Source organism: Glycine max, chromosome 7, assembly GCF_000004515.6.
Source record: "Glycine max cultivar Williams 82 chromosome 7, Glycine_max_v4.0, whole genome shotgun sequence".
NCBI lineage: Eukaryota > Viridiplantae > Streptophyta > Magnoliopsida > Fabales > Fabaceae > Glycine > Glycine max.
In genome coordinates, this window is record NC_038243.2 from 30,698,106 (window position 1) to 30,722,031 (window position 23,926).

At 36.9% G+C, this 23,926-nt stretch overlaps 1 non-coding gene and 2 pseudogenes across 1 annotated transcript; 2 read left to right on the forward strand and 1 right to left on the reverse strand.

The window, feature by feature from the left end:
* Positions 1-1,711: 1,711 nt before the first annotated feature.
* Positions 1,712-3,655, forward strand: LOC100812411 (uncharacterized; annotated as a pseudogene).
* Positions 3,656-4,879: 1,224 nt separating this feature from the next.
* Positions 4,880-5,846, forward strand: LOC106799297 (ATP-dependent DNA helicase PIF1-like; annotated as a pseudogene).
* Positions 5,847-11,076: 5,230 nt separating this feature from the next.
* Positions 11,077-11,183, reverse strand: LOC113002247 (small nucleolar RNA R71). Its single transcript, XR_003267791.1, has one exon. It is a non-coding gene; the product is annotated as a small nucleolar RNA R71 (small nucleolar RNA).
* Between the last annotated feature and the right edge of the window lie 12,743 nt (positions 11,184-23,926).

The following is a 23,926-nucleotide window of genomic DNA, read 5'->3' on the forward strand; positions in this document are numbered from 1 at the left end:
ATGCACTAGCTTGTTGATTTGTTGTGTTTCATTTTTTGGGGTCATTTTTTGTTCTTATTTTGGTTGATGTTTCCTAAAACATTTAAATATTTCTTTTTATTTAGGTTTAACAAAATGTCACGTGGTATTATAATGCTCAGTTTAGTGGCATATGATATACCTAATACTAAGTTTTGAGCTTTGTTTCTATTTCATCCTTTTGATTTATATTCTTATTCGTTTTCATTATTTATAAGACTAGGAACCTTCATTTCAGAATTAAGATTAAACATATGTGAAAATAAAATAAACCAAGTGAGCTAATATACTTTTATTGTCTAGGATAATGGATAAAGAGAACAATTCCAAGAGTAATGATACAACTCAAGCACGACTGAAAAGGATGATTATATTACGTGACAAATGTGTTTGTAAACCTTCAACTGGAGAAAAAAGTAAAAAGTTATGTGCTGAGACACATTCTAGAAGAAGGACACCACTAGGTGATATAACACCAAACATAATCAGCCAATAGTCTAAGATTAATAATCATATTAATCAAGTGTGCACTCAACCAGGTCACACTTATAATTATTTTCAAACTCATCGATGCATAACTGCGATGCACTTGGCAAGGGTCAATTTAATGTCAGGGTTTGATGCTTCCAATGTGAATAACTCCACCACTGATTACACTGAGAAAACTTGCAATCTGGTGGAAGATTTGTCAAATTTGAACTGTTCAACATCAACACTGTGATCTTCTAAAGGAACAACAAATATCAATTTTTTAGATGAAAACACTGGTCTTGATGCAGATAACAATGTAGAATATATCAGATCTTCTCCTCAGTTGGAACAAATACAAGGTACAAGATTAAAAATAATTAAGAGCCTTGGTATGCTTTTTGTCACCTGATTAGTTTATTCATGTTACAAACAATTTTTTTCTTCATAATGTAGACTTAATTTCTGAAAATAATTTTGATTATGAGGAAGATGACCTATTTACCAATCCCACAACAATTTTTGTTGATGACCTACAAGAAGGTATTGTATATTGTATATTGGTTATCAATTTAGCTTGAGTCTCAATATCTAATGTCAATTTTATTCATTGTAGGATATTTTGATATTGGGGATCCAATAATCCAATATACACATTGCCAAGCTTAATATGGTATCAAGAAAGAACACGGAAACACAAGAACACTACAATCCCCAAATTTTATCTTTGTTGTGGTGATGGCAAAGTTCAACTCCCTCTTTTGAAAGATCCACCTCCTATGCTCCAGCATCTTCTATTTGATAACAATGCTAATGATAGCAGAAATTATCAACAACATATTAGGATCTATAATATGATGTTTGCATTTACATCACCGGGGGCTAAGCTTGACAGATCTATTAACAATGGTGCAGGACCACCAACCATAAGGATACAAGGTCAATCATGTCATTGAATAAGGAGTTTGCTACCTCTTCTTGGTCATGCGCCTAAGTTTGCACAACTTTACATTTATGATACAAAAAATTAAATACATAATTGGATTCAATCAATTGGGTATATATAAACCTTTTGATAACAGTAGTTAAAATTTTAATGTAGTTTATTCTATTATCTTAGTGTCAGATACTATACTAGCAATGTCTTAATGGTACTTTAATTAATGTAGGAACCAAAAGAATATAGATGCTGAAATTGTGTCTAATTGTGTCTAAGTTATCAGCCATGCTAGATGACTACAATGTACAAGCAAAGGCCTTTAGAATGGCGAAGGAAAAGCTAAAAATTGAACCTGTTCATGATCTGAAACTGGTGCTAATTTCTAACAGAAATAAAGATGGTAGAATATACAACATACCATCTATATATGAAGTTGCTGCCCTAATTGTTGGGGATGTTGATACAGGTTCAAAGAGAGATATTATTATGGATACGCAGAGTGGAAAACTTCAACGAATTAATGAATTGCATACTAACTATTTAAGTTTTCAATACCTTCTTTTGTTTCCTTATGGTGAAGATGGTTACAGACACGATGTTCTTCACCGATCAACACATACTTCTCAAAAAAGGATTTGACTTACAATCAGGGAGTGGTTGTGTTTTAGAATCCAAACTCGAGCAAATGAGGCACAAACTCTGCTTCGGTCTAGGAGACTTTTCTAGCAGTTCCTGGTAGATGGTTATGCAATACTAGAGGTAGAGAGACTTAATTTCATTAGAAGGAATCAAGCAAAACTAAGAGTTGACAAATATTGTAACTTGATCGAATCACAGCAAGGTGTCCAAATTGAAGGTTCAAGTAGAGGAAAAAGAGTGATTTTACCTTCATCAATCATAGGAGGTCGACGCTACATGAATCAACTTTATTTTGATGGAATGGCTATATGTAGTCATGTTGAATTTCCATAATTGCTTGTTACTTTTACATGTAATCCCTGCTAGCTAGAAATTGAAAGGTTGTTGAAGTCTATGGATTTGAAAGCACCTGACCAGCCTAATATAGTGTCAAAAGTATTTAGAATCAAATTTGAAGAACTTTTGGCAAACTTGACAAAGAAACATATTTTGGGAAAAGTGGTTGCATTTATGTCACATTTTCTTTTTCAATACAAATTAAAGATTATTCATTGACCTTTTAACAATAGAATTATAAGTTACTGGAATATGTTTAATTTTGCTTTGTTTACAGATATGTACACAATTGAATTCCAAAAGCGAGGGTTACCACATGCTCACTTGCTTATCTTCCTACATCCACAGAACAAATACCCAACTGCTGAAGATATAAACCGAATCATTTCAGCTGAAATTCCAAGTGAACAAGATGAACCTAAGTTATACAATTTAGTGAAAGCTCACATGATTCATGGTCCCTGTGGTTCATCCAACAAATCATCACCATGCATGAAAGGTGGAAAGTGTTCTAGGTATTATATCCTAAGAAGTTCCAAAATTCAATCATTGTTGATCAAGATGGTTATTCGGTCTACAGGCGAAGAGACAATGGTCATATAGTTTTGAAAAATGGTGTAATAGTTGACAATCATACTGTTGTCCCTTACAATCCTAGGTTATTATTAACGTTCCAAGCACATATTAACATGGAATGGTGTAACTAGAGTACCTCAATTAAGTACTTATTCAAGTACATCAACAAGGGTTATGATAGGATTATAGCAGCCGTTGTTCCAACTGAGCACCAAGTATCATGTTCTAGTGGGGTGGTTGATGAAATTAAGCAATACCTAGATTATAGATATATATCACCAACATAAGCTTGCTAGAGAATATTTTTTTCTTTTCCTATTCAAAGCAGGAAACCAACTGTTGAAAGGTTATTCTTTCACTTACCTGTTGAAAGATAACGAAGTGATTGATGATGTTCTTTTAAACCTAAATGTTACCGAATCGATATTCACCTCCTGGATGGATGCAAATAGAAAATATCCAGAGGCAAAGAATCTAACCTATACTCAGTTTGTGTCCAAGTTTGTCTATGTCAAAACTTGAAGAACTTGGAAACCACGCAAGTCAGGTTATACAATTGGAAGGTTGATGTGGGTTCCTCCAAGCACATATGAGTTATATTTTCTTAGATCAATGTTAACTGTTGCAAAAGGACCATGTGGTTATGAAGCAATTAAGACTGTGGGAAACATTGAATAACCAACTTTCAAGGAAGCATGTTTTGTTATGGTTTCATTGGAGATGATAAGGAATATGTTGAGGCAATTAGAGAAGCTTACCATTGGGGTTCAGGTTACTTTTTGAGGAAACTATTTGTGACTATGCTGCTATCAAATAGCATTAATAAACCCAAAAATGTCTGGATAAAAGTCTGGCATTGGGTTTCAGATGGGATTTTGTTTCAACAAAGAAGAATGTAAAATATTCAAGGTAAATACTGAATCAAGTATTGATAAATACGAGTCATGTTTTACTATTTGTGTTTGATTATTTATTATAATGTGTTATATGTATAGATTTGCAGTTTATTGATCAAGAGTTACAAAATTTAACTTTGATTGAGATTGAGAAATTACTAAAAAAAAATAGAAAAAGCCTAAAGGACTTTCCATCGATACCTTATCCACAACATTATGTCACAACACATTTGGTAAATAGGTTGATTTATGCAAAGCTAGATTATGATATTACTGAATTGAAATCTCAATTCAATAATTACTTTAAATCTCTTACAGGTACAATAAAACTTTTAAATGTTCAAATAAAGGATGTATTGATTGATTTTTTTCATTTCAAGTATTGTTTTTTCTTCTCTAATATGATGTATTTTATTTAACTACTTCTACAGATGAGAAAAAATATATATTTGACAGAATTATGACAGTTGTGGATAGACAGGAAGGTAGGATGTTTTTTTTTATACGACTATGGTGGTACAGGAAAAACCTTCATGTGTAAAACATTAACTTCGACATTAAGAAGTCAGCGGCAGATTGTTTTAACAGTGGCTTCAAGTGAAACATCATCATTGTTGGTACCTGGAGGGTGAACTGCACACTCTAAATTCAAGATTCTTGTTTCTACTTTTGAAGACTCAATTTGCAATATTCACCAAGGTAGTGAATTAGTTGAGCTTTTGAAAGTGACAAAGTTGATTATATGGGATGAAGCACCTATGGCCCATAAATTTTGCTTTCAAGCACTGGATAAAAGCTTGAAAGACATCATGGAACTTGGTAATGAATCATCTACAATATTTGGAGGAAAGGTTATTGTTTTCGGTGGAGATTTTCGTCAAATCTTACTGGTCATTCCAAGAGGAAGCCGATCTAATATTGTTCATTCAACGATTAATGCATCATATATATGGGATCGTTGTGAGGTGTTGATTTTGACAAAAAAAACATGTGTTTGCAATCTGGTATGGACAACTTATTTGCAAGTGAACTTAGTAGCTTTTCCCAATGGATACTTGATATTGGAGATGGAAAATTTTTTGAACCAAATGATGGTTATGCTATAATAGAGATCCCGCAAGAGCTTCTCATCTCAGATTTTAATGACCCTATTCATGGCATTGTCAATAGCACCTACCCAAATCTAATGGACCAATGCAATAATGAGGAGTATTTTCAATGTAGAGCTATTTTGGCTTCTACAATTGATACTGTTGATGAGATAAATGATTTTGTTCTATCATTAGTACCAGGTACTAACTTATTTATTATAGTTTATGCATAATTCAATTAGAAATAAGTGCTGCATACATAAAACATTATGCATTAATCTGTTTATTTTTCTAATAAATGTAGGAGGTGAAAAAGAATATTTAAGTTTAGATATGTTAGACAAATCAGATGCAGCAGACAACCAAGCATGGGAAACACTTATCCCTGAATTTCTAAACTCTCTTAAGACATCTGGACTTCCTAACCATAAAATTAAACATAAAGTAGGAAGTACGATCATGCTTTTAATAAATATAGATCAATCTCAAGGTTTGTGTAATGGCGCAAGACTGATTGTGACAAGATTAGCAAACCATGTCATCCAAGCAAAAATCATTGATGGAAACAAAAATGGAAATCTGATATATATTCCTAGAATGTGTATGTCTCCATCACAGTCACCATGACCTTTTAAACTAATTAGGAGACAGTTTCCTATCATGCTATCATATGCCATGACAACAAACAAATCTCAGGGTCAGTCACTAGAATGTGTTGAACTTTACTTGCCTAGACAAGTTTTTAGCTATGGTCAACTATATGTAGCAATCTCAAGAGTTAAGAGTAAACAAGGATTAAAGATCTTGATACATGATAAGGAAGGAAGACCATTGAATACTACAACAAATGTAGTCTTCAAAGAAATGTTCCATAATCTTTAATTGGTAAAATTTTGATTATATCACACATGAAAAGCACTTTAAGTTATGACTTCCAACTTTTGGTAGTTCAAACTAATACTGAGGCATACATTCTACTTTGACTTAAGTCTTATTTCAATTCTCAAGTTCTACTTTCATTTAATTAAATTAAATTTTAGTTTTCATCTTGATCAATACAATGATTTACTCAATTAGGTAATTGAATTTGCTAGTTAGGAAATCAAAACATGAGACTACCAATGATTAATTTTTTGGGTTATATTTTTATAATAGAATGACTGTTGAGGTTTAATCTTTTATTGTGTTGTATATCTTTTCACTCATTGTTCCTAATTACTGTTTTAAAAAATGAACGGCTTCAACCTCAAGAGGGTGAAGAATGTGATCAGTTTCCCAAACCTCAGTCACTTGATGCAACTATTAGTCGATGAATATGACTAACTTTTGTGTAAGAAATCTATGTAAATTGTATCTAACTCCTCCCATTAATGGTTATTTTTGTAGTGTTGTAATTATTTTTTGTTAAATATAGGTAATAAGTACTTAGTACTCCCATTTTTTGTATTTAATAATCATTTCCTTTCAATTTCAGGTTAATTAGGCAAGTTTGTGAAATGTTGATTTTGATCTGCTTTCTAAGCCAATCTGTCAGCTTAGCGAGCCATCCACTGAGCGCACCACTCTTGTGGCTGAGCGCACAACTCCTGCAGTTGAGCGTGAGGTAGAATCTGGAAGAAGGATGAGCTGGACACACATGCTAAGTGAAGGCTCATCTCGCTAAGCGCACAGCGTGCATGCATTCGCTAAGCGAGAAGATGCGCGCTAAGCCGAAATTCACTTATGTGCGCTAAGCGAGCCAGAGTTGCACTAAGCATGCAAGCACCAACGGGGCCACCTATTTAAGCCTGAAATCAAAAATGGAGAAGGGAGTTTGGGCTTTTCCTTGAGCTTCTGCATTTTTAGAGATTTCTAGGGAGAGAAAGGTCCAAGTTCCAGAGAGTTTTGAGAGCTTTTGCTGTGCGAAGACTGGTAGAGAACTAAGCTTGAAGAGGAAGCCATCCTGAGAACATGAGATGAGTTTGTGAGTGATTGTGAGGTTCTAGAGGTGGAGGAGACATCCCCACTATTTGTAATTCTTCAATCCTTCATTTTTCTCTTCTCTTTATTGTAAAGGAAGCTTCCCAGATATGGAGAGCTAAATCCTCTGTTTGTTCTTCCTTGTAGGTACTTGATGTAAATACCTGTATATCTATTTAATGATGTTTTATGGGTTCTCTGTCCAACAAGAGGGATCTGAGGATGATGCTTGATCAGGATTAGGCTAGACTATCACGAGGGATCGGGGTTTAGCATTTCAGGAGACACCATAGAACACATGAACATTGTTAAGTAGAGAATATCCTTATAACATTAGGCACCTAATAGGAAGACCAACACATTGTCTACTTGTCTTTACACATCATTACTCACGTGATTTTCCTTTTTAATAGTTAGTTTACATACATGTTCATAGTCCACACATATCTTTTCATACTAGACACCTATTCACTGAATATAACTTTACCAAGTAACACAAGTTCCCTGAGAGTTTGATACTCGGTTCTTACCATTTTATACTACTTGCGTGATCCGGTGCACTTGTCGGGTTCAACCAAGTTTTTGGCGCCGTTGCTGGGAAACTTCTTTCTATTTGGAAAGTTTGTTCAGTCCTAGTGTCTATTCTTTATTCTTTGATTAACTGTGAATCTTTGCTTTCAATTCATATTTGTTTTCTTCTTGAATTGGATAACCGCTATTTCTGTTAGTGTTTTATATGCATAGATCTCCCATAGGCAATTTAGTTCCTCTGGACTTGGAGATTGAAGCTACGTTAAGAAGGAACAGAGCCGAGAGGAGAAGAAAATTATTGCAAGACAGGACAATAGCTTCCATTCTAGAGGAAAAAGCTCATTTTTCTGATTCTACATCATCTAACTCACCATCACCAAGGGAATCCACGGCATATTTACCAGAAGTTGTTATCATGGTTGATGAACACCAGCAAAGGGTTACCCTTGAGGACTACTCAAGAAGTTTAGTACCATAATTCTTTACCAGCATCTCACGTCCAGAAGTTCAAGCTCACAAAATAAACTACCCTCATTCTTTAATTCATTTAATACAGGGGAACTTATTCCAAGGATTACCAAATGAGGACACCTATGCACATTTGGCAACATTCATTGAAATCTATAACACTGTAAAGATTGCAGGCGTGCCGGATGAAGCCATCAGACTCAACCTATTTTCATTTTCCTTGGCAGGAGAAGCCAAGAGGTGGCTTCATTCATTTAAGGGTAACAGTTTGAAGACCTGGGAAGAAGTTGTTGAGAAATTTCTGAAGAAATACTTCCTCGAGTCAAAGACAGCGGAAGTGAGGTGTCATTGTTTTCTCCTATTTCTTAACCCTTTTTGTCACCAATTTAATTACTGACTAATTCTAATTGTCAAATTTATTATTCAGTTTTATCAATTAACACTGTAAAGATTGCAGGCGTGCCAGATGAAGCCATCAGACTCAGCCTATTTTCATTTTCCTTGGCAGGAGAAGCCAAGAGGTGGCTCCATTCATTTAAGGGTAACAGTCTGAAGACCTGGGAAGAAGTTGTTGAGAAATTTCTGAAGAAATACTTCCTCGAGTCAAAGATAGCGGAAGTGAGGTGTCATTATTTTCTCCTATTTCTTAACCCTTTTTGTCACCAATTTAATTACTGACTAATTCTAATTGTCAAATTTATTATTCAGTTTTATCAATTGGGTCCACTTGACTAATTTGGTGTTTTTAATTCAATTTCAGGATAATTATAAGCAATTAGGCTGAGCCAGATTGGACTTGAAGAGAGAAGACAATTTTACTAGATTTCGTCTAATTTCATTTTATTGCGTTCAATTTTTATTTAGTATTTTTATTTCGTTTTAGGCCAAAATAATGTAATAGGGCCCAGTGACTTTGAGTGACCCTTATAAATAGCAGCCTTGGGATTCATGTAAGGGGATTCTAGTATTCTATTATTAAGGAGTTTTAGCGTTTTATGTTTGGAGCTAGATATTACTGTTCACGTGAATGCAATTCTCCATTTTCTACTTCTAATTTCAATTTCATTTTTATTCCTTCTTATGCCTTTAGCTTCATTTATGTTTTCTGCCTTTAGCTTCATTTACGTTTTTGCTTCTAGTTTCATTTACGTTTTCTGCTTTTGTTGAACTTATGGAAGGCTAAATTTCTAGTGTTGTTTCCCTCTGAGGATGAAGCATAATTCTCTTTGATGTTCTGTTTTTAATGTTCCTCTCTTATCGGTTTTCCCTTCACCAATTAACCCACATGCGTTCTGTTAATCTGTGCACATTTCGTGTTCGATTAATTGCCTCTGTGCTTAATGAACAAGGGGTTAATTGGTGTATGTGTTGCTTAATCACATATTGATAACCCTAAGTTGATTTTCGCTTAGTAAATTAAATTAGGGTTGGATTAAGTGGTTAACTGCTAAGGGTGAAATCCTCACAACATAGGATAAGAGAATAGCTTCTGAATCAGAGGAAACAACGCGTTTTTAATACTATTAATTTCGTATGCTAATTTGCTTGTTCATAAATTCACAAAACAAACACCCCCCAATTGTTACTGTTATAACGAAGCATATTATGAACATTTGGTTAGTCATTACTCGTTGGGAAACGACCTAGGATCACTTCCTAGTTACTGCATTCTAATGTTTATTTGATTCGGGTACGGCCTCGATCAAATTTGGCGTTGTTGCCGGGGAGCAGTGTCCAAAGGTTCATAATAGCTAGTGATTCGTGTTTTATGTTTAGTTGTTTTACGTTTAATTCTTTAGTGTGGAGTTAGTGTTGTGTTAGTGTTGCTTAGTGTGTCGCTATTTTGTTTAGTATGGTGTTTTGTTTAGTTTTTCTGTTCAGTGCTTCCCCTATTTCAGTTTTTTATGTTTGGCTGTGATTGATGCCTAGTGACGGAATTAGAGACTGATTCTGTGTTACTGTTCATACAATATTGCATTAGTGACTAAATTAGTGACTGTTGTTGACAATTTAATTGGTGATTTTTGTTTTGATAGTTAGGGTTGTTATTTTTTGCTAAATTTTGGTGTGGCAGGTTCTTTTGACTCATATTTTGTGTGAAAAATACCAGGAACACTTGGTGTGGCCAGATTTGAGAGATTCAAAAAAATTTGAGAACTTGTGTTCAACAAAACTTCAAACGGCCATAACTTTTGCTCCGGGTATCAGAATGACTATTATTATATATGTATTTGGGGTAGAAAAAAATTTCCCATATTGTGGCAGCCCGCCCTAGGCCGTCTGAGGTCCCTAACTAGCCAGAATCGCCTATTTACTAGTTTTTTTATTTTTTATTTTTCAAGTTTTATTGTTTTATTTTTCTAAAGTTTCCTTAGGCAGTTTCCATAGTTAGACTTTGAATTTTTGTCTGAAAATTTTTGTGCTATCTTTTCCATGATTTTAGGGTGTTGCTCACAAAATTTCAAGTTATTTGGATATCATTTGATGGTAGCTATTGTTCAAACCTACATTATTACTTGCATAAGAAGGCAACTAGTTGTGCATGCTGAATGTAGTGTATGACTAGAGGCAATCCATCTAACTCACAACCCTTTGATTCTGAAATAGATAGAACATTTCATAGATTATTTAGGCATAGTGTGCATCCTACTTTCCCTGAACATTTTGTGCCTTTTGAACATCCTGAGCATCCTGTTACTGATGAGTCTGTGCATTCTGTGGTTGGTGATTTTGAACATCCTAATTTTGAGCATTCTGATTTTGAACATTCTAAAAATATGGCTCAACCTCCACCTCGTGAGAGGACTTTAAGGGAAATGGCTGCACCTGATTTCACTTATGAAAGCTTGTGCATTCAATACCCTGATGAGGATGTCCCATATGTTCTTAAAACTGGACTGATACACTTGTTGCCCATGTTTCATGGTCTTGCAGGTGAAGACCCTCATAAACATCTAAAAGAATTCCATATTGTCTGCTCTACCATGAAACCTCCAGAAGTCCAAGAAGATCACATCTTTCTAAAGGCCTTTCCTCATTCTTTAGAGGGAGTGGCAAAGGACTGGCTATATTACCTTGCTCCAAGATCCATCACGAGCTGGGATGACCTCAAGAGAGTATTCTTAGAAAAAATTTCCCTGCTTCTAGGACCACGACCATCAGAAAGGATATTTCAGGCATTAGGCAACTCAATGGAGATAGCCTATATGAATACTGGGAGAGATTTAAAAAACTATGCGCCAGTTGCCCTCACCACCAGATTTATGAGTAGCTTCTTCTCCAATATTTTTATGAAGGCCTCAGTAACATGGAGAGAAGTATGATTGAAGCTAGGAATTTAATTGAGAAGATGGCTTCCAACTCCCAGCAATTTAGTGCCATAAATGATGTTATTGTCCTTAGAGGAGTGCATGAAGTAGCCACGAATTCATCTTCATCAGCTGAAACTAAGAAGCTTGAAGGTAAACTAGATGCCTTGGTTAACCTGGTAACCCTGCTGGCCTTGAATAAAAAATTTGTACCTGTCGCAAGAGTCTGTGGTTTATGCTCCTCTGCCAACCACCATACAGACCTTTGCCCTTCTATGCAGTAACCTGGAGCAATTGAGCAGCCTGAAGCTTATGCTGCAAACATTTACAATAGACCTCCTCAACCTCAGCAAAAAAATTAGCCACAACAGAACAATTATGACCTCTCCAGCAACAGGTACAATCCCGGGTGGAGGAATCATCCCAACCTTAGATGGTCGAGTCCTTCACAACAGCAACAACAACAACAACAACAACCTTATTTTCAGAATGCTGCTGGCCCAAGCAGACCATACGTTCCTCCACCAATCCAGTAACAAAAGCAACAACAACAACAACAACAGCCCCAGAAACAACAAACAGTTAGGCCCCTCTGCAACCTTCCCTTGAAGAACTTGTGAGACAAATGACTATGCAAAACATGCAGTTTCAACAAGAGACCAGAGCCTCCATTCAGAGCTTAACTAATCAGATGGGACAATTGGCTACACTGTTAAATCAACAACAGTCCCAAAATTCTGACAGATTACCTTCTCAATCTGTCCAAAATCCCAAAAATATGAGTGCCATTACATTGAGGTCGGGAAAGCAGTATCGAGGACCTCAACCAGTAGCATCTTCCTCATCCGCAAATGAACCTGCCCAACCTCACTCTACTCCAGAAAAAGATGATGACAAAAATTTAAAGAGTAAGTTACCTAACAATTTCTATGCAGGTGAATCTTCCACTGGTAATTCTAACTTACAGAAGCAACATATCCCTCTTCCATTCCCTCCAAGAGCAATTTCCAACAAAAAAATGGAAGAGGCAGAGAAGGAGATCTTGGAAACATTTAGAAGAGTAGAGGTGAACATACCTTTGCTAGATGCAATAAAGCAAATTCCAAGATATGCTAAATTCTTGAAAGAGTTGTGCACTCATAAGCAGAAGCTTAAAGGAAGTGAAAGAATTAGCATGGGCAGAAATGTCTCCGCATTGATTGGTAAATTTGTTCCCCAAATCCCTAAAAAATGTAAGGATCCAGGTACATTCTGCATACCTTGTATTATAGGGAACAATAAGTTTGACAATGCCATGCTAGATTTAGGAGCTTCTGTTAGTGTTATGCCTCTGTCTATTTTTAATTCTCTATCTCTTGGTCCTTTGCAGTCAACTGATGTGGTGATTCATTTAGCTAATAGAAGTGTTGCCTATCCTGCTGGTTTCATAGAGGATGTCTTAGTTAGAGTTGGTGAACTGATTTTCCCTGTTGATTTTTATATTTTGAATATGGAGGAGGGATTTTCTCAAGGATCAGTTCCCATCATTCTAGGCAGACCTTTTATGAAAACTGCTAGAACTAAGATAGATGTATATGCAGGAACACTATCTATGGAGTTTGGTGATATAATTGTTCATTTTAATATTCTCGATGCTATGAAACACCCATCTGAAGATCTTTCTATATTTCGTGCTAAAATAATTGACCATGTTGTTGATTAATACATGATTGATCTTCATTCTAATCTGCATGCCTGTCACTCTTCATGCATTGAGTCTAAAATTGTATTTGATCATATGTCTGAATTTGATGCTGAGAGTGAATCTGAATTTGATATTGATTACATGTATGGTGATGTTTTACCTCTTGAGATTGATTTTCTAGAGTCAGATAGAACTAACCATGCTTCAGGAAGTTCATATACCTCTGACTTTCTTTATGAGGTACACGCTGAGAAACCATCTCTTTCTACCACTATCCAGCCACCCACACCAGAATTGAAGCCTCTGCCATCAAATTTAAAATATGCTTACTTGGATGATAGCAAAAGTTTTCCAGTAATTATATCTGCCTCCCTTGCTGATGATTAAGAGGAGAAGCTGTTATCAGTTCTCAAGAAGCATAAGAAGGCTATAAGCTGGACCCTAGTGGACATTCCTGGTATTAGCCCATCCACATGTATGCATTTGATAAATTTAGAGGATGGGGCTAAACCAGTAAGACAGCCACAGAGAAAACTCAACCCGGTGATTCTTGATGTAGTGAAGAAGGAGGTAACCAAGCTTTTGCAAGCTGGAATCATTTATCCTATCTCCGATAGCCAATGGGTGAGTCCCGTCCAGGTAGTCCCGAAGAAAACCGGCCTCATCGTGATCAAAAATGAGAAAGAGGAGTTAATTCCTACTCGGGTGTAGAACAGTTGGAGAGTCTGCATCGACTATAGGAGGCTGAACCAGGTTACCAAAAAGGACCATTTTCCACTGCCATTCATTGACCAGATGCTTGAACGCCTTGCAGGTAAATCTCACTACTGTTTCCTTGATGGTTTTTCTGGTTATATGCAAATCACTATTGCTCATGCGGATCAGGAAAAGACGACATTCACCTGCCCCTTCGACACTTTTGCCTATAGGAGGACGCCTTTCGGCCTGTGCAATGCCACTGGTACCTTCCAGGGGTGCATGATCAGTATTTTCAGTGATTTTTTAGAAAATTCAATAGAGGTGTTTATGGATGATTTCACTGTATATGGATCCTCATTTGATGTTTGTTTGGATAGTCTAGAAAAGGTTTTGAATAGATGCATTGAAACTAACCTTGTTCTAAATTTTGAAAAATGTTATTTTATGGTTGAGCAAGGTATAATTTTAGGCCATATTATTTCCAATAAGGGCATTGAAGTAGATCCTACAAAAATTTCTATTATTTTACAATTGCCTTACCCCTCTTGCGTGTGAGAGGTGCGGTCTTTTCTTGGTCATGCAGGATTCTACAGGCACTTTATAAGAGATTTTAGCAAAGTAGCCCTTCCGCTATCCAACTTGTTGCAAAAGGAGGTGAAGTTTGACTTTAATGATAAATGCAAAAAGGCTTTTGATTGCCTCAAAAGAGCACTGACTACCACCCCCATTATCCAGGCACCCAACTGGACAACCCCTTTTGAGCTTATGTGTGATGCATCAAATTATGCATTGGGGACTGTCCTTGCTCAGAAAATTGATAAATTGCCTAGGGTGATATATTATGCTTCTAGGACTTTAGATGCTGCCCAAGCGAATTATACTACTACTGAGAAAGAGCTACTAGCCATAGTTTTTGCTCTTGAAAAATTTTGTTCTTATTTGCTTGGTACTCACATTATTGTTTATACTGACCATGCAACTCTAAAGTACTTGTTGAAGAAGGCTGATTCAAAGCCTAGGTTGATCCGATGGATGCTCTGGCTCCAAGAGTTTGACTTGGAGATCCGTGATAGGAGCGGAGCACAAAATTTAGTTGTTGATCATTTGAATCAGATCGAATGTGTGTTTGATGAGGACTCACCCATTCGGGATGATTTCCCGGATGATCATTTTTATATATTGTATGGTATTTCTGATTCTTTTTCTACTCCCTGGTTTGCTAACATTGTAAATTATTTAGTTGCTTCTGTTTTTCCTCCCTTAGCATCTAAGGCTCAAAAAGATAAAATTAAAAGTGATGCTAAGCATTTTATTTGGGATGACCCCTACTTGTGGAAATTATGCAGTAATCAGGTCATTAGACGATGCATTCCAGATCATGAGACTGACACAGTCCTGCAGTTCTATCATTCTTTCGCACCGGGAGGTCATCTGGGTGTTCAAAGGATAGCTTGCAAAGTGCTTGACTGTGGCTTTTATTGGCCCACCATCTTTAAAGATGCGTGGAAGACTTGTAGCACTTGTGAGCAGTGTCAGAGAGCAGGAAGTGCACTTACATGGCGACAACAAATGCCTCAGCAACCCATGCTATTCTGTGAGGTGTTTGATGTCTGGGGCATAGATTTTATGGGCCCTTTTCCTGTCTCTTTTGGTTATATTTATATTCTCCTTGCAGTTGATTATGTTTCAAAATGGGTGGAAGCCAAGCCCACTAGAACTAATGATGCTAAGGTTGTTATAGATTTTGTTAGGTCTAATCTATTTTGCAGGTTTGGAGTACCTAAAGCAATCGTTAGTGATCAAGGAACCTATTTTTGCAACAAACAGAAAAGAAATGGACAGACAGAAATTTCTAACAGGGAGATCAAGAGAATTTTAGAGAAGATTGTGCAGCCAAGCAAAAAAGATTGGAGTACCAGGCTTGATGATGCTCTTTGGGCACATAAGACTGCCTACAAATCACCCATAGGAATGTCTCCTTATCGGGTTGTCTTTGGAAAGGCATGTCATCTTCCCGTAGAGATTGAGCACAAAGCATACTGGGCAATGAAGACCTGCAACTTCTCTATGGATCAAGCTGGTGAGGAAAGAAAGTTGCAACTGAGTGAGTTAGACGAGATCCGCCTAGAAGCGTATGAGAATGCCAAGTTCTACTAAGAAAAGACCAAAAAGTTCCATGATAGCATGATAATTAAGAAGGACTTCACGGTTGGGAAAAAAGTGTTATTGTATAATTCTAGGCTTGGACTCATGAGTGGTAAGTCGAGGTCTAAGTGGATTGGTCCTTTTGTTGTTACTAATGTTTTTCCTTATGGTACAGATGAGATCAAAAGCGACTCCACAAACAAGAGCTTCAAGGTCAATGGACATCGACTTAAGCCATTCCTCACAAACCCTTCTTTAGTGGACGCAGTGGTGGAAGAGACTTCCTTACTCCACCACCTTGACTTAGGGAGTTCTTCTTTTCTTATCTCCTTCTTTGATTTTATTACACTTGACGATTCTATTTGATGGTTTAATTGCTTTAAATCTTCTAATTGTGCTACATTGAGGACAATGTGTGGTTTAATTGTAGGGGGGAGATTGTTCTTTGTTTAGGTTTTTCTAGGTTAAATTTGTGTTAAATTTGTTATGTTGGTTTTATGTTTTATGTACAACATTGTATGTTTCTCTTTGAATTTTGGGTTATGTACAGGAAATGGGTAATTGTTTTCGAAATAGGAGTTTCTTGGCATTTTGTGAATTGAAATCCTCGCCTTCTCTACATGTCAAGTTAGTTATGAAAGGTCAAATTGAAAGTGATAAATTTACCATTGGTGAGATTTTGAGCCATCATTGTTTATTTTATTCGGTGTGCTTTGCCCCATTGATTACTTGCACAATAGCCTTGGCTTGATTCTTGTTGATACTTCTTGGTTCACATCCATGTTGGGAGATGATTTAGGCATTTCATTCTTATAAGTCTCTAGCCAAATGAGCCTACCTTGAATTAATTCCTTTGATAGCCCTTTTGAGCCTATGTTTTCCCTTTCCTTGTTTTGAAGCTCACTACAAGCCTTAAGTGAAAAACCATGATATCTCCTTACCCTTAGAGTGTGTTTGGATGGAGAAATTTTAAATTCTTAGAATTTCAAATACTTCAATTGAAATTCTTTTATTTTCAAAATTTTGTGTTTGGATAAAAAAAATTAAAATTATGAGGATGAAAAAAATGAATGAAAAAAAAGAGAAGATATGGTTGTGTGCTAGTTATACGTGTTCCTCTATGCTTACACCCGATCGATATTTTAGGAGCTCAGACGGTGTTTATTGAAGAAGACTGTAAGAAGAGAATTTCAATTTCTCACCTTTTAGAAGGAAATTGAAATTCCATATTTTTAGTTGTTTAAAATTCTGTTTTAAAATTTCAAAATTTTAAATTCTTCATAAAAAACATCCAAACAATGAATTCTAAATTACAAAAATTCAAATTCTCTGATAAATTACTTTCCTCAGTTAAAATTCTCTATCCAAACGCACTTTAAAGGAATTTTGGAGCTTTGGAATTGTTTTGGGAATAAGTGTGGGGGGTGTTTCATTGGAAGATATGATTTTTGGCCATGCTTAATGTTTTATTTTGGACATGCTTAATGTTTATATATATTGCCTAGTTCTTGCTTTAATCTTCAAAAATTCAAAATACTTTCAACTGCTGCAAATTCGTACTGTTAAAAAAAATGAAAAAAAAGAAGTGACGTTGAATAAATAAGGTCTTGTTTTGAGGACTTGATTTGGGTTGAAGCCTTGGTGGATTTTGTTGATATTAGAGGGTTTGGGTTTACTACTTGTGCTTAATTTCCACTTATTCCCAATTGCTCCTCTATTCTTTTGGGATTTAGCTACTTATTCCATATTTTCCCTACCTTGTCCTTGGCCCCATTACAACCTTTAAAAACCTTTTGATCCTCATGTGCATGTGTTTGTCAAGTTGTTTGTCAATTTTAGAATTTTGCCAAGTCTATGTGGTGTTTGTTTTCATGGGTGCCTTGAGAGTAAACAGTAGCCTAGACACTTGAGAGATATAGTGCATGTCTTGTGAGGCTATATCACTTATATTTGAGCTGATTGACTACTTGACCATGTTTGAGATGCTTGGATGATTTTCATGACTGTCTTGATTCTTTAACTCATTACACATTGGATATTACCCATTCCTTTCATTCCCTAAGACTCATTGAGAAATATGTAATTGTTTTGGTGTTTGTTTATCTCTCTTTAATGTCTCTGGATTTGATTTTTTGCTTTGCTTTTAATTTTGTCCAGGAGTGCAAAAAGCTAATTGTGGGGGATTTTGATGTGTCATTATTTTCTCCTATTTCTCAACCCTTTTTGTCACCAATTTAATTACTGACTAATTTTAATTGTCAAATTTATTATTCAGTTTTATCAATTGGGCTCACTTGACTAATTTGGTGTTTTTAATTCAATTTCAGGATAATTATAAGCATTTGGGCTGAGCCAGATTGGACTTGAAGAGAGAAGACAATTTTATTAGATTTCGTCTAATTTCATTTTATTGTGTTCAGTTTTTATTTAGTATTTTTATTTCGTTTTAGGCCAAAATAATGTAATAGGGCCTAGTGACTTTGAGTGACCCTTATAAATAGCAACCTTGAGATTCGTGTAAAGGGATTCTGTTATTCTATTATTCAGGAGTTTTAGGGTTTTACATTTGGAGTTGGATATTACTGTTCACGTGAATGCAATTCTCCATTTTCTACTTCTAATTTCAATTTCGTTTTTATTCCTTCTTCTGCCTTTAGCTTCATTTACGTTTCTACTTCTAGTTTCATTTACGTTTTCTGCTTTTGTTGAACTTATGGAAGGCTAAATTTCTAGTGTTGTTTCCCTCTAAGGATGAAGCGTAATTCTCTTTGAGGTTCTATTTTTAATGTTGCTCTCTTATCAGTTTTCCCTTCACCAATTAACCCACATGCGTTCTGTTAATCTGTGCACGCTTCGTGTTCGATTAATTGCCTCTGTGCTTAAATTAGTTTGTGCTTAATGAATAAGGGTTTAATTGGTGTATGTGTTGCTTAATCACATATTGATAACCCTAAGTTGATTTTCGCTTAGTAAATTAAATTAAGGTTGGATTAAGTGGTTAACTGCTAGGGGTGAAATCCTCACAACCTAGGATAAGAGAATAGCTTCTTGTCGCAACCTACCCTTCGGCGGGAGGGCGACGCGAGACTCGCGGGATGCGTGTTCCACGAAAGGAATACGCGCGGAGTCGCCACCAACGTTTATTTGAGGAAAACGTCGGAAAAACCGGAAAAGACGCGATCTACGAACTTTTAAGTGAAAGGTTCGGGAGTTGTATTTATGCACGGGGAAGGTATTAGCACCCCACACGTCCGTCCCAAGGGACGACAGCCTTTAATCGAATGTGCAAATATGACTTTGATTTTTACGTTCCCTTTTTATGTCCTTATATCCTTTATACCTTTTTTATATTTTTTTCTCTTTTTGTGGTCGACAAGGGTGTTTCCCTTTGCTCCTACGTATTCCTCAATTTGCGATGAGGAAATCAGACCTACGTAGTTCTTTCTTATCAAGCGATTCTTTTTTACTCAAGAGGTGATCATTTTAAGGCGTTGGACCTTGAAAATGATCCATTTACTTAGTAAGAAATTTAAATGATAAAATTCAAAACCTATTTTTGTGGACGAGCTTGACTAGGTGAGTTGATTTTAGCCTTAGTTTCACTTTAGTTATTAGTCAATTCGATTAAGAATGAGAAATCCCAAAGAGAAAATGTCCGATTGATTTTCCGCTTTATTTTACTAAAAGATGTTTTTTTTATTATTATATTATTATTTTACCTTTTTTTTTATTTCCAACGTGGTTTCGGCACGACCGAACGGTCGGAATTCATTTTAACCGAAGTTAACGGATAATACAATTCAAACGTTCGGTGGAAATTTATTTTATTTTTAAGTTAAGCGAGAAATGACTTAAGTAAAATGGCTTAAACACGTCAAAAGGGGGTATAAAAAGTAAATGAAACGAGAATAGAAATACACAAAACACAATGTGGACCACCATGGGTACATAGAATGAATCGAAAAGCTTGGTTCGAGGTACTTACCCGTTGAAGATCGAAGAACGATGAAGAACGAATGAAGAACGTCGAAGAACGGTCAAAACCTTTGCGAAATTCCTCACGGAAAACGTTACGAAAACGTTTTGGAAGCGCCTCGGCTTAGATTTTCTTCACGGAAACAATTTTTCCAAGCAAATTCTAAAGAGAGAGAAGTGCCTAAGGGCCTGAACCCTTTTCCTTCTCACTTCCTCCCCTATTTATAGCAAAATAGGGGAGGTGGTTGCCGCCCAGCTCGCCCAGGCGAGCCAGGTTGCTTCCTCCAGAAGCAACAGCCTTCTGGAGGAATATTCTGGAGGGCCCAAGTGGGCCTGGGTGCTATTTGCACCCCCATTTTTACTAAGTACACCCCCTCTGCTTTTTTTTGGTGATTCTTTTTTTCGTAAAGTTACGAAAACTTATGAATTTCGTAACGATACTCGTTTTCTTTCCGTAATGTTACGGAACCTTGCGGATTACATAATCATCCCCTTTTTGACTTACGGAATGTTACGGAATCTCACTTAATTATGCAACGATGCTTCCATTTGATTTCCGGTGTGTCACGGAAACTTACGGATTGTGCATCAATATATTTTTGGTTTTCCGGCATGTCCTGGAATTTCACAAATTGCCTAACGATGGGTGCCAAGCACCTCACAAGGACCAAAGAAAGGTCGCATGTCATCAAGCAAAGGTCCCCGGACGAAATTAGAGTATGACAGTTGCCCCTCTTTACTTGTCTTTTATTAGAGATAAAAGGAAAGTAAAGATAAGACACTAATTTCGTTCCTCTCGATTTGACGAGAGTCGCGGGTGACCATAAAATCTCCACATGCAAATGACTTGTTGTTCCCGGAATTTCACAAATTGCCTAATGATGGGTGCCAAGCACCTCACAAGGACCAAAGAAAGGTCGCATGTCATCAAGCAAAGGTCCCCGGACGAAATTAGGGTATGACACTAATTTCGTTCCTCTCGGTTGACGAGAGCCGCGGGTGACCGGTCCCCAGACGAAATTAGGGTATGACACTAATTTCGTTCCTCTCGGTTGACGAGAGTCGCGGGTGACCATAAAATTTCCGCATGTAAATGATTTGTTGTTCCCGGAGGAACAAAAGGTGCAGAAGACCATGTCAGTCTCTGCATGTCATCGGGCCCGCCGCCTCTGGATGACAAAAGGGTGCGGATAACCGTAAGGTATCTCCGCGTGTCATCGGGCCCGCCGCCTCTGGATGACACAAAGGCCCGCCTCTGGATGACACAAAGGTGCAGATAACCGTAAGGTATCTCCGCGTATCATCGGGCCCGCCGCCTCTGGATGACACAAGGGTGCAGAATGACCAAATTTTGTCTCTGCGTGTCATCGGGCCCGCCGCCTCTGGATGACAAAAGGGTGCGGATAACCATAAGGTATCTCCGCGTATCATCGGGCCCGCCGCCTCTGGATGACAAAAGGGTGCGGATAACCGTAAGGTATCTCCGCGTGTCATCGGGCCCGCCACCTCTGGATGACACAAGGGTGCAGAATGACCAAATTTTGTCTCTGCGTGTCATCGGGTCCGCCGCCTCTGGATGACAAAAAGGGTGCGGATAACCGTAAGGTATCTCCGCGTGTCATCGGGCCCACTGCCTCTGGATGACAAAAGGGTGCGGATAACCGTAAGGTATCTCCGCGTGTCATTGGGCCCGCCGCCTCTGGATGACACAAGGGTGCAGAATGACCAAATTTTGTCTCTGCGTGTCATCGGGCCCGCCGCCTCTGGATGACAAAAGGGTGCGGATAACCGTAAGGTATCTCCGCGTGTCATCGGGCCCGCCGCCTCTGGATGACACAAGGGTGCAGATAACCGTAAGGTATCTCCGCGTGTCATCGGGCCCGCCGCCTCTAGATGACAAAAGGGTGCAGAATGACCAAATTTTGTCTCTGCATGTCACATGACCTCAGGGTCAGTATGACAGATCTTGTGGGGCGGCCGACAAAAGCAACGCTCTTGCTCCTACGTATCCTCCAATGAGGAACTCAGACCTACGTAGTTCTAGATAACTTGTGAGACTTGAAAAAGTCTCGACCGGAAGATGTTGACATCTCCGGAAAGGGTGCAAATGACCACACTGGCCTTTGCTCATTAATCACACTTGGGGTCACTGAATGACGAGGTGCGGATAACCGTAAGGTGTCTCCGCGGGTTACCAGCTCTTGGGTCATGACAGCAAAAGGTGGTGTGGTCGACAAAAGCAAGGCTCTTGCTCCTACGTATCCTCCAATGAGGAACTCAGACCTACATAGTTCTGGATAACTTGTGAGACTTGAAAAAGTCTCAGTGTTTTCTCCACTAAAATGCAAACATGCTTTAGTAAAGAGACAAATATTCCAACTGATTAGAGCAGCATATGCTTTTTTGAGTGACAAACAATGCGTCTACCAGGGAAGGAGAGTCTGCTGATGAAATCCCCCACAGCCATAAATGAGATTTTGGATATTAGCGTTTCGTTTCTAAATGACCATTTAGAGGAAACACTGGGTTCGACAAAAAATAGAAGAAATCCACTCAAAGTGTATCAATCTCACACAGGTAAGTGTTTTATCCTAATTCCGAACCATAGATATGTCATGACTTGACTTTGCAAATTATTTCCTATCAAATCAAAAATTACATGTGTGATCATGGATCAATAGGACTTCCCTTGGGAATGGGTTCTTTTGGGGAGTTTTTCGGCTTTTGATTATTTTTTTGCCTTTTCCTTTTCTGTTTTGGTTTTGCGCGAGGCGAACAAGTCACCGACGCACAGGATTTTGGTTGGCAATCAAAGGGAGAAGACCACTTTAGGTCATGGTTTCCTTTTCTTTCTTTTGTTCATTTGATGACAATTCTGTACTGTTCAGATATTGTCTGGTCCAAAGACCTCTCTGCACATTTCTTCTGGTTTCTTTGACCAGGAGCTTCCTTCTTTTTTACTTACTCCCATTCTTTGGTTGGGAATTTTCTTTCTTTTCTTTTTTCTTTCTCCCACTCTTTGATTGGGAATTTCCTTTCTTTTTTTTTTTCTCTTTCTCCCACTCTTTGATTGGGAATTTCCTTTCCTTCCTTTTTTTTCTTTCTCTTTGATTGGGAATTTCCTTTCCTTCCTTTTTTGCTTTCTCTTTGATTGGAAATTTCCTTTCCTTCTTTTTTTTTGCTTCCGAGGGTAAGGTTTATGGTGAGTCAGGATTTTGGCTCAAGGCTTGTAGAATGGCTAGACATGATACATGTCAGGGTTTGGTTTGGTTCAAGGATAAAAAGGGATGCCCCACATTATTTCCATGACACAAATGCAAAAATGATGATTTGGAAATTTTATGCAAAACTGGTTATGCATGCACCTATGCGGACACTCAAGTGTCAAATTTTTATGGTCATGTGATGCTAGGGCTCAGGATTCATTTCCTCTATTTTAAATCAACCCAATGTTTCCAAAATATGTTCTTTTATCAATTTGTGCATTCATCCGAGTCCATTTCGGGCGTCCGGGGAAATTTCACAGCATTCACCCTTCAGGTGTAGACACATTTTCCAAAAATTGGTTATGATCAATGAATTTTTTTCAAAGAAAAGTTGGAAATCATCTCTTTTCAAAAGCATGTCGGTTTTTCAGCTAGACAACTTATTTTCCTTTTTCCCATTTTTTCTTTTTTTTTATTTGTTTATTTCTTTTTCTTGTTTGTTTTTGTTTTTTTTCCTTTTTTTTCATGAGGTATTTTGCTACCTAAACATGTGTATATTTTTGTGAGGTATTTTTGCTATATACATGCATATCCAAGGTATCTTGCTACCTAAACATACATATATATATTTTGTGAGGTATCTTTTTGCTACATACATGCATATCTAAGGTATCTTGCTACCTAAACATACATATATATATATATATATATATATATATATATATATATATATATATATATATATATATATATATATATATATATATATATATATATATATATATATATATATATATATATATATATATATATATATATATATATATATATATATATATATATATATATATATATATATATATATATATATTTCGTGAGGTATCTTTTTGCTACATACATGCATATCTAAGGTATTTTTCTACCTAAACATACATATATATATTTTGTGAAGTGTTTTTTTGTTTACATACATGCATATCTAAGGTA